At 57.2% G+C, this 13,367-nt stretch overlaps 1 pseudogene; it reads left to right on the top strand.

The window, feature by feature from the left end:
* The first annotated feature begins 560 nt into the window (after positions 1-560).
* On the top strand, positions 561-13,052 carry LOC144277874 (syntaxin-binding protein 2-like; annotated as a pseudogene).
* Positions 13,053-13,367: the final 315 nt, after the last annotated feature.

Here is a 13,367-nt window from a genome sequence, read left to right as displayed (position 1 = left end):
GGAAGGTGGTGGAGATGTTGGGCCAATGGCCTACAGGGCTTTCCTAGGGGAACACGGAGACTCCCCTCGTTCCATTTCTCTGTGCGCAGCACAATGTCAGGATGGGAATGGGGCCAGTAGGGGCTCCCCAGGAGGCTGCTTCCCCGGAGTTGGGCTTCATGTTCTTTGCCATGTGAGGCACAGACTGTCCCCCAGACCTCTCCGCAGTGCAATCCTGTGGGGATTGGATGGGCAGGTGCAGCAGGCGGAGAGAGGCGACCTCAGCTGAGACTCAAAGCGAAGGAGACTCGATGAGGCAGAGGCTCAGGGAGCAGGGGCTGTTGGGGAGGAGGCTCCTGCATCTGCAGCAGCAAGGTGAGTGGAGGGAGACCAGGGCAGGGGGCGCTGGCAGAGCAGGGTGAAGCCCAGAACCCGCAGGGGCTGCCCGCGGAGGGAGCGCTGTAGGAGAGGACTGCGAGCTGGGGCCTGGGGCTTGGGACAGGGCAGCCAGGTTCTCACCTGTCACAATGGCTGGTCGAGGGGTCTGAACAGGTTCCAAACACCCTGCCAGGCTAGCTGGCATGGCGAAGCTGCAGGTGACCAGCATGGCGCCCGGGGAGGGAGGGGGCCCTGATGGTAGTTGCCTGGGATTGCTGCTCGGCCAGCTGTTCCCTGGGCACTGCTCAGAGCCCACTTAGTTCAGCAGCAAGGCAATGCCAGGCCCCATCTGTGGCCGGGCATGGACACTTCTGTGGCAGCGAGAGATATGACTGGGCCCTAAGGATGTCCCGGACACATGGGCACAAGCCCTGCTCCAGGTGGGGAGGGAGCCCAGAGCCAGGGGGGTAAAAACCAGCCCACCTCCTGATGGCATCATGCTAGGCCCTGAGTTCCCAGGGGCTGGGCATGGGCTGGGCCATTTGAGCAGCAGGGAGGGGCCTCGGCAGGTGCTAACACCCCCTTTCTTCCCCCTTTGCAGTCGGTGCAGGCTTTGATCAATGACTTCCAGGGCACCCCCACCTTCAACTACAAGGCAGTTCACGTCTTCTTCCTCAGCCCTGAGTATCGGGGGTCGGGGGATCCCCCAGCTGGGAGCCTGGACAGCGGCACACTGGAGTCTGGGGGTGGGGGCGTCTCTCTCTGCCGGCAGGCCAGTGCGCAGCACCCTGATTATGCTCTGCCCTCCTGCAGGGGATGCAGCCCCAGCAGGCCAGACCGAATGACCCCACCTATCCCTTCCCCCCCTTCTCCCCCACGGGCCTGCCTCCAGCCAGCACGGCTCACAGACACCTGCAGCGTGTGCCCAGAAAGGCGGCCTCTGGCTACCATTCCCAGCATGCATTGCTCCATCAGTCCCAACTCGGTGGGGGGATGGGACAGCACCAGAATACCCAGTGTGTCAGGGTCAGATCTGCTTCTCCCCATTACAGCGGCAGGGGGAGCCCAAGTCCCCGTTCCTCCTTGTGCATCATCCTATGTTGTACACTCCGGTCACTCAGCCCTGCGGGGGGGCTGAGGGCAGGGTGTGAGACAGGGGCTGCGTAGGAGAGATTGTGGCTCCCCCTCGCTGCTGATGCTGCAGAAGGCGAGAACCCGGCATGACTCTGGTTCGGGGGGGCTGGATTCATCGTTGACTCCTGGGTGGCCCTGCTGGCTTGCCCAGGTTCCCCACAGGCGTGCAGCACTACTGCCCCTGCTGTGCCCGGTCTGGCCCCGTCCGTGGGGGCTGGCGCTGTGCTGGGGGTCCTGAGCCCTGTGCCTGTCACTCCCACCCACTGCCTCTGCCTTGCAGCCTGTCCTGAGCCTCTGTTCAAGGAGCTGAGGAAGTCACGGATCACCAAGGTCATCAAAACCCTCAAGGAGATCAACATGGCCTTCCTGCCTTACGAGAGCCGGGTGAGGGGTGGCCAGGCTTTGGAGGAGCAGGTCTGCGGGGCGGATGGTGACGTATGACACTCCACCCTTATTGTTTCATGTGGCTTGGCGGGGGAACCTTTCCCTTCTAGGGCCCCGGGTTTGATGCCAGCACAGGGCAGCAGGGACTAGCTGGCTGCTCACACCCTGTGAGACGTGGAATCGCTGGCTTGCACCTGGTGGGGATGGTAGATGTATGGGGGAGGAGATGTATGGGGGAGGAGGGCCCTGCCTCCCTGGCTTTACCAGCTCTTACTGATGGTTTATACTAGGCCTGCAAGACAGCCCGATACTCCACACGCCTGCCCTTTACCCAACCACCCCATCCCCTCCTTGTGTCATCAGTGGATTTCCCCCCTCCTGCCCCTGAGGGGCAGGACTGTGGTGTCAGCCCCATTGCATTGATGGGGAAACTGAGGCACAGAGAGACATGAGCCTGGGCTACACACAAAAGCTTTCTTGGTGTGGGTTTGTTACGGGGACATGAGAGAAAAAATCCCCCCTGTAACTGATGCAGCTGTGGTGGCAGAGCCCCTGGGTAGGTGCCGTTACGCTGGCAAAGCAGTCCTTTTGCCACTCTAGCTGATTTCATCTGGGGTACCGGTGCCAGCTGTGCCAAGAGAAGCTTTGGCTGTTATAAGCTGAGTGTCCGTCAGGAGGCTTTGCTGGCTCACCCGTCCCGTTGCGCCAGCAAACCCTTCATGGGCCGATACTATTTATTGGTGTCCAAGCACGTTTGTCCCAATGGCTCGTTCTGTTCAGCCAGTGAAATAAGCGACAGCGGCAGACGCACCTTGATGCCGGGTTTGCCCGTGGCTATGCTGGAGCTTTCGCCAGACTAGAAGCGTCGCCAAGCCCCCTCCCCCAACATTGAGGGCACCTGGGAGTCTGCAGCCAAGTAAGGACCTGAACCTGGGGCATCTTCATCCCAGGCTGGTACATGAATCTCTGGCTCGCTATCCCTCTACCACAACAGGAGTGACACTGGCAAAGGGATCTCTCCCTCACTAGGGGCTCGCTACAGCTCCACCAGGCTGGCCTGATCCAACAGCGCGTCTATGGGGCACAGCTGGCCTGGCTGCAAGCAGTTGGCACCGGGGTCTGATCTCTGCTCTCCCCTGTCCCCAAGGTGTACTCCCTGGACAGGCCATAGAGCTTCCACAACTGGTTCAGCCCCTACCGCTTTTTCGAAAAGAACAAGCAGATGGAGCTGCTGGCAGAGCAGATTGCCACATTGTGTGAAACCCTGGAGGAGTATCCAGCCATCCGCTACAGGAAGTGAGTGTGCCCAGGGGAAGGGGTACCCAGCTATCCCCTATAGGAAGTGAGTGTGCCCAAAGGGCGAGGGTACCTGGTTACCTCCTACAGGAAGTGCATGTGCCCCTGGGGGAGGAGCTGTTTCTGACCCACAGGGTTTGTCTTTGCTGCAGGGACCATGAAGATAACTTCCACTTGGCGCACGCTGTGCTGGCCAAACTCAAGGTGTTCAAGGCATACGAGCCGAGCATGGGAGAGGTGAGCGAGCTGTGTTGGCCACGCCCTTGCCATGGGACAGAGCCGCGGGGGAGCACATGAGAAGTAGAAGGAAGGAGGAGTGATTTAGAACCTGCTCGGAGATCCTGGCGGGGGGAGGGGTGGGGTCTAGACACCCTTGGAGATCCTGAGGGGTTGGCAGAACAATAGCATTCCCTGTGTGGCTGGATTAATGGCCACAGCCCTTCTCTAACACTGGCTGTGGGCAGATCTCAAAGTGCTCTACAAAGGCTAGTGTCCTTATCCCCTCTGTATAGATGGGGAAACCGAGGCACCAACTGGGGAAGTGTGTGCCCAGCATAATCTCTTTGTTTATAAACAGGGCAGTTCGGTCACAGAACTAAGCTTCGCACACAGAGCCTCTTCCACACCTGGACACTCCTGTCTGTGTGTGCTCCTACACCCATCACCATGGTATCAGAATCTCACTAATGAATTCAGCCTCCCAGGGGAGGCAGGGTAGCCTGTGTTACAGAAGGGAAACTGAGGCATACAGGGAGTCTGCCAGAGCAGGAATAGAACCCAGCTCTCCCAAGCCTTAGCCACAAGTCAGCCCTGGCCTGTGGGCTTCCCCTAGCTCCTGCCATCCCCGTCCCACCCCCAGCAGAGGGCAGCTGCAAACCCACCCTGCCCTGGATTCTCACACGGGAAACCCACTAGCTCTTGCCCCCCCTAGGAGAAGCAAAGTGATGTAAAATCCAAGGCCTGCCCAGATCTCTCTCTCCTGTTGCCTCTGCTCTTGCTTCCAGCCTTTGCTGAGTTGCTGGGAGACTGTGCACATGTGACCAACTGGGAATGTTTGTAATATCTTTTATGAATCTGATGCGTGCCTCAGTTTCCCTATATATTTCCTGGCTTCTCTGGCAGGGGGTGAAGGGGAAGGATTCTCGGGGAAGGTAAGAGCCATGCGGGGTTGGGGGGGGGGTGTCACCTCCCTGTCTTGGTGAAATGAAGAGAATCCAACACAGATCAGCCTGGGGGCCAGAAAGACCGTGCCAGCTCCAATGACTCCTGGCTGGATGCTCCCAGCAGGGAATTGGAGCAGGGCCCCCAGCTCGAGAACACAGGGTTGGAAGGTTTGAGCTGGGGGATGAGTGCGGGAAGCTGGGAGCTCTCGTCTGAGAACTGACCAAGGTCAGGCCGAGGCCTGGTCTACACGAGGCAATTGGGTCGGTGCCACTGTGTCGCTCGGGGGTATGGGAAAGACAGTGTCACTGAAGCGGAGCAGCTGAAGTGGTTTACATGTAGACAGGCCCTGAGTGAGAGACCCGGAGCTGAAAACAGGTTTCTCTGCAGCTCGGCCGGGCTCTGGGCTGACCAGAACGGCCTCTTGCTTTAACCTTCAGTGGGCTGGGCTGCCCAGGCTGGGGTCCAGGTGCCTAAGAAACCCGACTGTTCTGACAACGCTGGGTGAGTGGCCCTGTCACCCGGGCAGAGGGGCGTCGGGCCCTGCGGAGTGGACGGGTCTCTACCAGGATCTGTCCCAGCTGGACTCGCTGGGCAGGGCTCACGGGGTAAAGACTAGTGGTTCAGTCTCAGGAGGCGGGAAGGCCATGTGGCCTGTCCTGGAGGAAGAGAGAGACTTGTTGGGGTCTGGCACAGCAAAGGGCTTCCTCCCAGAGATTTCCACAGCTGGGACCCTGGCACCGACCCTGTGGATCCATGACTGCACCATTCCTCTCTACTTTCCCATCGACCAAGACAGTGTTGCCTAGTGGATAGAGCCCTGGACTGGGACGGGCGACCCGGGCTCTATTCCCAGCTGGGTGACCTTGGGCAGGTCACCTCCCCTATTTACCCTTCAGTTTCCACATCTGTAAAAGGGGGATAATGCTACCAATCTCGGGCAGGGGGGCCCCCTCTGGGATAGCTGGCTGCCATGGCACAGATGCTCTGTAACTCACAGCTGGCAGTACAGGCCTGCCTCCAGAGGGGAGCCTGGCACACACCTGGCTGCCCAAACCATCTACCCAGGGAAGAGACTGACAGCATGCTTGTTAACCACCGGAGCTACTTGCTGCAGCAGAGCTGGCTCCAGCCTGCAGCTCCAGTCTGATCTGGGCTATTCTCAGGAGCTGATAGCGGCGCTGGGGAGGGAAAATCCTGCTCTGTGCACATCCTGCTGCTGTGACTCCCATTGAGTCCCCCCAGGGATATTCCTGAGGCTCTTGCCAAGCCTCCCTGTCACAGGTGAAAGCACTATCCCCATGTTACAGGGGGGGAAACTGAGGCATGGAGCAGCATGCCAGGAGTAGGTGGCAGAGGCAGGAATAGGAATAGCCCAGATCAGGGGGACGGGGGCTCCCATTGCACTGCCAGGGGGAACTAGAGAGACCCCTGACCCCAGCACCCAAGAGAACCTGTTGAGGGAGGAGCAGCAAGAACCTAAATTCGATCATTAACTGTGTGGGGTTCAGTGGGTTAGAGCGGATGGTGCTGGGAGCCAGGACTCCTGGGTTTTATGCTCAGCTCTGGGAGGGCAGTGGGGTCTAGTGGGATAGAGGGGGCCTGGGAGCCAGGACTCCTGGGTTTACCCCCAGCTCTGAGAGGGGTGGGAAGAGCAGGATCTCAGGATTTGATCGGGGAACTAGGACTCCTGGGGCCACGGACTCGTGTGCCTGGGCTGTGGGTGCATCCCAGGGGTGCTAGGGCTGACCTGTCTGTCCCCGTGCAGGTGTGGACAAGGAGAACCTCACCAAGCTGATCCAGCATGCCAACATCCAGCAGCAGAGAGACATCATCCACAACATGCTGTTCCTGGGCATCTCTCTCACGCCTGGGGTAAGGGACTGGGGCCAGGGGCCAGCAGCTGTACTCATGCCAGGGGGCAGATCTGTGCTGCACAGGGGAGCCCAGGCCATCCTGGAGGTGCCACCCTATGGCAGTGACCTACTCCCAGCACAGAGGTGGCCTCTGTCCCTGTACAGTGGGGTGACACCCTCCCCATATGAGGGTGACCCCCGAGTTACTCCCCATCTGGGGTGACTTCTTCTGCCCTGGCAGAGGATACTGGGAGTCAGGACCTCAGATCGCCAGCGAGCTGGAGCTGGTGACCACTGCTTGGGGTGGCCATGCGGCGAATGGGGGGAAGCAGCTCTGTTCTCCCATCAGTCTCTCTCTCTCTCTCTCTCACTCAGTGATCCATTCTGTTTTCTCTGCCTCTCCCCTGCCAGCCTGGCTGGCGCGACTCAGGTAGGCCACGCTCTCCCTGTCTGCCCCCGTTCCCACCCCGCACCTCCTCCCTGCTGCCTCTTACCCCCTCTCCCTTCCTCCCCCAGAGCAGGCAGCTGCGACCGAAGAGGAAGGCGCGGCTGGAGTCCAGCTACCAGCTCTCCCACTGGATCCCCATGCTCAAGGACATCATGGAGGTACCGGGCCATCTGCTTCCTGGCCTTGGGGACTGGGGTCACAACTGGCAGGCTGGGCCCAAGGGGGTGGTTTGGGGTCAGCCATGTGTAGAGCCCTGCATATCCGTGCCCCATTTCTGCGGATAGTGGATTGGCTGCAGATACAACCGTGCAGGGCTCTACTCCTCAGCAGCGCCTGGCCCGCGGCATCCAGCTCAGGCAGCCCGGGGCACGCAGGGCACTCGGGGCCGCCGGCCCGCAGCCAGTGGCTAGGCAACACGTCGGAATTGGGGCTGTCCGGCACCCACTCGCTCCACCGCGCGGCTTCTTGTCCAGCAGCTCGAGCAGCACCAGTGTCCCCACCAGCTCCTGAGCAGCAGGATTTGGGATTGGAGAGGGTGAGGCCCTGGCACCCCACCCCTCTGTAGCCAGACAGCCAGCCCCCCCCCCCAGACCAGCATTGCTGGAAACACAGGAGGAAGCCGGAACAGGGCACTTAACATATATTCCAGCACAGCCTTTGAAGCTGTGAAAGCACAGGTGTGCTGCTACAGTGTGCCTCTGGGGGCAGATACAAGGATTAAGCTCACAGCAGGCAGAGGCCCTGTGACAGACATGGCTTTTAGCCCCTACTAACTAGCGTGATGCACACACACCAACATCCTAGTTGGGAAAATATTTACCCTGATAAAAGAAATGTCCAGTAGTCGACACTTATTGTTTCTCTCCCTTGCAAGTGTAAACTACTCTTGCGAAAGCTGGCGTCACCCAGACAGACCAGCCTCAATTTGGCATAAGAAAGGAGAAAGAGAATAAAGGAGTACAGAGGTATAAGTAGGGGACCTACAGCACCATGATTTTTGAGTGCTTTTCACTATCTATCTGCTGGTCAGATAAGTGACAGCCTCCCAAGGCTTCTGCAGCTAAGAGGGTCCCTACGCCTTGTCCCTTATTCGTCTTTCCGCGGAATTGAGTGACCGATCCTGGCTTGGCACCGCTGGAATCGAGAGATGCAAGGAGGGTAAGAAGCACCCACACCTGATCTCCTATCTTTAGTGTACACATATTTTGAAATAGAGCTCTATACTTTGTTTTCTTTCTTTGGGATTGTGGCTTCAGTTTTGTAACTTGTTTGTGTGTGTAACATCTCTATATTTAAATAAGTAGGCACTAGCAATTTTGTAACCATATGATTAGAATCTAGCTTAATAAATTTTGGTAACCATTTATGCATAAGCCTGACTTGTTTTCTCTGGTTTACTGTAAAGCAGCCAACACAATTAAAGAACCTCAGCCGTTTTGGCTCTAAAGCCTGGCCATTAGGTGAGAGTACTAAGAGCCTAGCGTTGAGCTGTGCCGCTTCCACGGGGCAAACTCTTGGGGCACCTGTCAGTCAATCCTGGCTGCCCGCTGCGAAGGAGCTCTGAGCTCTAGCAGTTAAAGTCACGGGTGTGGAGAGGCTCTTAGTGCTGCCATTGGGGCACCTGTCAGTCAGTATTGACTGCCCGCTGCGAAGGAGCTCTGAGCTCTAGCAGTTAAAGTCACGGGTGGTTAGGACCTTGGGGCATCCGTCAGCCTAGTCCGGGCTGCCCGCCGCGAAGGGACAGTGCGTCCTAGCGGTTAAAGTCACGGATGGTATAAACGGGCATAGCTGGCACCTCACCAAACATCCTTGGCCGTCGGCTAACACCCTCCACCCCACTGTGATGCAACATGCTCTGCTGCTGCCGTGTACGCTCGTGACCCCCCAGGAGCGGCACGTGATGAGAAACCCCTTCCCCCCCAGGCCCCACCCCCTCCACACTGCCCCTTCTCCTCAAGACCCCGCCCCCACACTGCCCCTTCTCCAGACCCCGCCCCCTCCAAGCTGCCCCTTCTCCTCGAGACCCTGCCCCCTCCACACTGCCTCTTCCCTGCAAGACCCCTTCCCCACCCTCGCTAGCTGCTGTGGGTGTGGATGCGGATACAGGTAAAAGGCGGCTTGTGGATTGCAGGCTGATGCACATCCACATTTTTGTATCTGCGCAGGGCTCTAGCCATGTGAGGGGCTCATCAGCGAGTACTCTCCTGCTGCCATCCTTAGGGGTCTTAAATCATAGACACGAGTGCAGGGGAGTTGTCTTACCCGGTGCTGAGATGCTGCCAGCTCTGGGGTGGGGCATGGGCGGTATATACAGGGGTTCCTCACCAGGGCTGAATTCTTCCTAAGGAGTGGCAGGCAGCTGTTAACAGCCGCCCAGCAGCGCTGCCCAAGAGTCTAGGGCAGGAGGTGATCAGTGTGTGGGGCTGGAAGTGCAGAGGATCCAGGCAGCACACTGTCATGACTGGCACTCGAATCTGAATGGCTGGCAGGGTCCTTGGCCTAACCTCCAGTGAGGAGCAGCTGTGTGACGTTCATCTAAAGGATGAACTCCTGCAGTACAGTACTGGTCACTGACTGACCGGGGAGAGCACCCCCTGCAGAGCCCCCCGCCCACTCCCTGGGGTCATAGAGCACCCTCTGCTGACTCACTCGCACCTCCCAGCACCCAGTGGCTTTTCCTTAGAGGTCTCCTATCCAAGCACTGCCTGGGCCCAAACCTGCTTAGCTTGTGAAAGGTGACATGGTCACTCCTTCCCCCCACCCTTGCTGGGGGCTGAGCCCCTCATCACCCAGTCCTGTGGGGCACTCCTCAAGGGGGTGGGGGGCACACTTAGTTGCCTTCAACCTACTGGCTTGGGGCTCCTCCAGGCCAAGAATTAACTCCCCGACCAGAGCTCCTGTCCCTGGCAGATCAGAGGTGGGAGGCTCCCAGGCCCCTGTTCCAGCATTGTGATGGTTCCTCCTGTGGGATTTTGGGGCAGGTAGTTGCGGTAACCTCAGTCCCATGCATAATCCAATCAGGGGCGCCCCCTTCTGCGCCAGCCGCAGCTTGGCAGGCCTTAAGCTTCCCTGTACAAGTCAAAGCAGCGGACTAATGTAAAAGCCCCTATTATGTGGCATTAGGATGTATCATAGCCTGGGCCCCCTGCGTGGCTGGGACACACCTCATGGACCAAGAGGCAGGGCCTGGATCTGCCCGCAGCAGGGAAGGGGCACTGAGGGCAGCCCCCTGCCTCCCCCACCCCAAGTGAGGGGCCCTGGATCCGGCTGCAGGAGGTCTCTGCCCTCCCCATAACGGTGGATGGGTAAGGAGGTCACAGCAGGGCACTGAGCAGTTGAGGGGGATGTGGGGAGTTGGGGGCATCACTGGAGGAGTCAGCGTGCTCTTTGCTGGCTCCCCATGCCCCACCCTGGAAAGTGGGCCCCAGGCTGCTCCCCCCCAGGGACTGTCAATCATTGAGTGAGGAGCCATCTCAGCCCCTCCGCCCCAATGGGGCCTGGCTTGGCCACCAGGTCAGAGGTTCCTGCTGCTTGGCCCCTGCTGATCTGTCCTCCCCCGCCAGGACATCCTTGAGGACAAACTGGACAAGAGTCTGTGGCCCTTCGTGTCAGACCCGGTCCCTACCACCAGCTCCCAGGCTGCTGTCAGGTAAGGCTGAGCCTGGCTGGGCTGTGGGGGGCAGAGCCCTGACACACACACCCCAGGGTGTGGGAGCCTCTGTGCCTGGGAGTGCGTGGCCAGGGCCCTGCCCTCTGCAGGGGAGGGGGTGCCCAAGAGCCTGGAGCCCTGGACCCCTCTTACCATGTCCCCCACGCCCCAGCAGTCCCTCAACACACCAGGGTCCAGGATAGAGGAAAGGGACTGGACAAGCTTTAGACAGCACCCCCAGCCCAGGGCAGGTGCCACCCTCCCCTCCTCCCTTCTGCCTGCTTTGGGACTCCTGTCCCACTGCCTTGGGCAGGGCCTGCCTCCCATCCTCCTCCAGGCCCTGCCCTTCCATGCGGCATTCCCTCAGCGAGCCCCTAGTATCCACACTGCCCCTCTCTCCCCCCAGCCCCCGCTTTGGGCAGTGCCCACCCCTACACCTGGCATTCCCTCAGCGAGCCCCTGGGATCCACACTGCCCCTCTCTCCCCCCAGCACCCGCTTTGGGCATTGGCACAAGAACAAGCCAGCGACTGAGTACCAGACGGGCCCGCGCCTCATCATCTACGTGCTGGGTGGGGTGTCCATGTCTGAGATGCGCTGCGCCTACGAATTGACCCCGGCCACCAGGGGCAAGTGGGAAGTGGTGATCGGTGAGTAGGGCGAGTCCTGGGGGGAAGGGTGGCTGGAATGCCCAGGTCAGGGACAGTTGGGACCCCCTGGGCGGGGGAGACCCTAAAACTGCCTGCCCAGCACCCACAGGGGGCCCATGCTACCCTCTGTCCTCCCGCACCCAGGGGTCTGGGAACAGATGTGCTTGTCCCACAAGGCCTGTATCTAGCCACCTGATCTCCTGGCTGCTGGCTCCCCAGGCCACTCATTGCCCAGGGACCATGTGTGGGGGCCCAGTCAGACACCCCCAGTAACTCCCATAGGGATATGGCTCACCCCCTGCACACACCCCTCGAAGACCCAAGGGTGAGGAACACTGTCAGCGCGTGGATTCTTGCCTGGCTGTGCAGGGTACAGCGGCACGAGGGGTGCGGTGCCAGGCCACAGTGTAGGCATATTCCAATATTTGTGATTCTGTTCATAAGAAATTGTAAACCTGCAATATTGATTTATAATATTTATTAAATCTGCATTTATAATTCTTCTATTTGACATAATTGTAAATCTGCAATATTGATTTACAATTCTGAATTAAAGCTTGCAAACCGTACCTTGCAAACCGCTCAACTGGCTTTGCTTTCTCTAAATTGATACTTTCTCTCACTTGTTATTAAGATGGACGCTTGTAAAACTAAACCGCTCATATTGACTCTGAATTGATACTTTCTCACTTGTTATTAAGATGGACGCTTGTAAAACTAAACTGCTCAATTTGACTCTGAATTGATACTTTCTCACTTGTTATTAAGATTGACGCTTGTAAAACTAAACTGCTCAATTTGACTCTGAATTGATACTTTCTCACTTGTTATTAAGATTGACGCTTGTAAAACTAAACTGCTCAATTTTACTCTGAATTGATACTTTCTCACTTGTTATTAAAATGGACGCTTGTAAAACTAAACGTCTTAATTGACTCTGCTTTCTCTGTATTGGCGCTTTCCATTGTTTGTAATGGAGATTGACATGCTTTTAACTAACTTCACTTTATGTTCAATTGGCTCTACTTTGCAAACGGATACTTTGTAATGGAGATTCACATGCTTGCTTGAAACACCCATGAAGAACCGCGAATTGGAGCGGCGCTCATAGAAATGTCACATAGAGACTCCCACCTTCTATAGTTTGGATCAGGAATGTTAAAAAAACGGGGAGTCTCAAATAAATAACACCTTTGTATAATAAAAGAAAGGCAATACCGAAGGAATGTCAAGAGACAGGGAGTCTCAAATAAAATAACAATACTCGGTGAAATGAGAAATGTGTTTTTTTATTAAAGTAAGGAATGTATGTGAATGAATGGTGGGTTTTGACTAAACAGGGAAGTGCCAGCCTAGGAATTTAACATCGATTGGCCGAAGAAGACGCCAGGTGGAGACAACCAGAGAACCCCACCGGAGGGCAAACTGGGATCCACCCGACCAATTCAAAGGATGAGGAAAGCTGATGAGCACCTGACAGCCGTCCTGGAGCAGTCATGACTGACAATATGACAAAGCAAATTCCACGGACTGGCATAGGAAGAAATTCCTATAAAAATGGACACTAAGGACTGAGAACTTTGAGTCTCCAATTCTGCCACTACCCTTCAGGAGCATCGGATGCGCATCTGACACGGACTCGGCTCCACTCTCGTGTACAGGTTACCTTGCCAGTACCCTGTCACGAGCAACCTCTAGGCTGGTAACTATAAACCCCTGTGCAGAACTGGTATGAATGAATGAATGAATGAATATAGATATCTATATATATATAATTAAGTAAGGAATAAGTAACGATAGGACAGTGTGAGTTTTATATTTCTTTATTATATTTACAATAAATGTGGCATTTTGCCTTTTCCCTTTAATAAGATCCTGCTGGTTTTTATTTTATTGGTACAACAACAGGGGGTAGGAGAGAGTCCCTCCCCTCCTGCACTAGAGCAGGGTCCAGCTGCAAGGATGGGGGTGATGGTGATGCCAGCCTCATACCCGCCCCACTGTGCCCACCGCTGCCAACCACCTCTCTCTCCCCCAGGTTCCAGTCACATCCTGACCCCCAAGCGCTTCCTGGATGACATCCAAACCCTCAACCAGCTGGACCCCGAGGAGGCCTAGAAGCAGCCTCCTCCCCCCAGAGACTCTGCCCCCCACAGCTCCAGCTCGCTGTCCCCAGCTCCACCTCCTCTTCTCAACAAGGCACCTTCTCCCCTACTCCTGGCTGCGGTGTCAGTTCTTGGGGGGGGAGGGGGGAGGGAACAACTCCTTGGCTGTTAGGGCAGAGGGCAGGCCAGGCTCCCTCCCTCTGGCACAGCCTCTAGGGCTGTCACCCTTTGTGCCCTGTGGCCACCCTGCCCCCGATGGGGTAGGGGCAGAGTCTGGCTCCATTATCTACCAGCTTCAGCCATTCCTACCTCCCCTGCCTGGGACCCA

Source organism: Eretmochelys imbricata, chromosome 20 (genome assembly GCF_965152235.1).
Source record: "Eretmochelys imbricata isolate rEreImb1 chromosome 20, rEreImb1.hap1, whole genome shotgun sequence".
Classification (NCBI taxonomy): Eukaryota; Metazoa; Chordata; order Testudines; family Cheloniidae; genus Eretmochelys; species Eretmochelys imbricata.
Note: the sequence above shows the minus strand (reverse complement) of the source record. Positions and strands in the feature narration are given on the sequence as shown.